This window comes from Penaeus chinensis, chromosome 30 (assembly GCF_019202785.1).
Source record: "Penaeus chinensis breed Huanghai No. 1 chromosome 30, ASM1920278v2, whole genome shotgun sequence".
In the NCBI taxonomy this organism is placed as follows: domain Eukaryota; kingdom Metazoa; phylum Arthropoda; class Malacostraca; order Decapoda; family Penaeidae; genus Penaeus; species Penaeus chinensis.
The window spans coordinates 5,976,252-5,978,751 of NC_061848.1; positions in this window are offsets into that span (position 1 = coordinate 5,976,252).

Here is a 2,500-nt window from a genome sequence, read left to right on the forward strand (position 1 = left end):
AGAAAGAGAGAGAGAGAAAGAGAGAGAGAGAGAGAGAGAGAGAGAGAGAGAGAGAGAGAGAGAGAGAGAGAGAGAGAGAGAGAGAGAGAGAGAGAGAGAGAGAGAGAGAGAGAGAGAGAGGAGAGATAGATAGATAGATAGAGAGAGAGAGAGAGAAGATTACCTCCTGTTCGTCAGCTGGCGCCGGGTTATCTTCCTAATGAAGTACAACCCTGGATGACCCCGCGCTCTCTAACCCTCTCATTACGGGTCTCGCGCTCTCTGTCTCCATCAGTCTCGGCCTCGATGCGCCACGAGAGAGAGGGGGAGGGATTTTGTCTCAAATCGTCAATCTTGGTTTATCATTCATCTATTGTTTCTTTTTTTTCATGTCACTGGCGAAATGAGGGAGAAAGAAGGGAAGAGGGGAATAGATTGCGATGGAGATGAAGATGCAGAGACCAAGAGGAGGTGAGGAGATGTAATTTGCATAATTTTGAGAAATGTTTGTTTCGAGAAAATAAGTTATCGGAAGGTTTGCAAACTGTAAGGCTTCTATAATAACAATCTTTGAAATAGCTATGATGATGAACGTGATGATAACAAAACAGCAGGAAAGGCAACAACAACAATGATAACAAAAACGGCAATAGCAACAATATTGACAATGGTAATAATAGTAATGATATTCACTTATACCACAGAGACAAATAAAGAATCATAATATTCAGCCTTTTGTCACGTCTTTTTAGAAAACACAAGAGCATCGCGCGCATCGTTTCGGCATTTATTATTCTGTATGAATATATATATATATATATATATATATATAGAGAGAGAGAGAGAGAGTTAGCTAGTTAGTACGAATAGTACGAACTACACTGTAAAAGACAGCCCCATAAATAATGAAACTGAAAGCGAGAGAGTGACAGCCAGAACGTGAATGCAAACCGGCCACACATAAATGAACTCCCCCATTGCGGTCAGGGGAGGTCAGACCCATAAACGAAATGTGCTGACCTAATCTAATCCTATCAATACGGCATAGAAGTGATGCAGTTGATAAAATATGACTGCAGTAACTGTCATATCAACGAACTGCGACACTCACGTAACGCACGGACAACCTATATGCAAATGTAGATGTTAAAAGAAGGTTTCTCTTTAGAAATGAATGGCAATAAGTCCTTTTCCTTCTATAAACACCGCTTTTGATTTATTTAGTTTCTTGTATTCCCATATATTGTCGAATATAACATAAATACTAATTCCTTATTTGTCTCGATCGCGCCTCTGACGTCATATGCCAGTTTTGCGTTAAAAGAAATGTCACGTTCTACAAATATCAACTTTAAACCACAGAATCATTTAGGTGGACGCGGTCTTGAATCCTAAACTGTAGATGAGATCCATAAAATAAGGATTTTCATGTTCAAAATATGCCTCGCTTTAACTTAAATACACGTACCTGCTCACCTGCCGCAGCCTGCTTTCACTCCGCGCCAATTAATAGACTTACGCTGAATTACTTACACCCGGCTCACTGACACTTGCACTTGTTTACTTACACTTGTTTACCTACGCTGAGTTACTGACACTTGTTTACCTACGCTGATTTACTTACACTTGTTTACCTACGCTGAGTTACTTACACTTGTTTACCTACGCTGAGTTACTTACACTTGTTTACCTACGCTGATTTACTTACACTTGTTTACCTACGCTGAGTTATTTACACTTGTTTACCTACGCTGAGTTACTTACACTTGTTTACCTACGCTGAGTTACTTACACTTGCTTACCTACGCTGATTCACTTACACTTGTTTACCTACGCTGAGTTACTTACATCGGTTTACTAACGTTGGTTAATCTTAGGTTGGTTTACTTACATCGGTTTCCTTACGTTGATTAACTTACACCGATTTACTTACATCGGGTTATTTACGCTGATTACTTAAGATTAGTTTACATGTAACGTTTAGAATGGACCGACTAACGCACTGGTTTAAGTAACTATCTATTTTACACCGAATTCCTAACAGCAATTTACTTACGCTGATCTACTTATAAGTTTTAGTGCACCTATTTATTTTCACTTACGTACACTTATACATACATACACTTACCCACTTACACAGATTTACGTACAGTATAATATTCACTTACACAGATTTAGTTACACATACATACTTACACTTTACTTTCACAGATGCATCTCCATACACATATTACTTACACTGACTCACTTACACAGAATTAGTCACTTTCCATATAAACTTACACTGACTCACCTACACAGATTTAGTCACATTCCATATAAACTTACACTGACTCACTTACACAGATTTAGTAGCATTCCATATAAACTTACACTGACTTACCTACACAGATCTTACTATACTGATTTAATTCCAGTGATCTGTCACTTACACTGACTTACAAACCCATTGTGCTTATTTCACTGCAATGACTTACTAACACTGATTCATTTTCATTGATTTATCTACACCGATATTCCA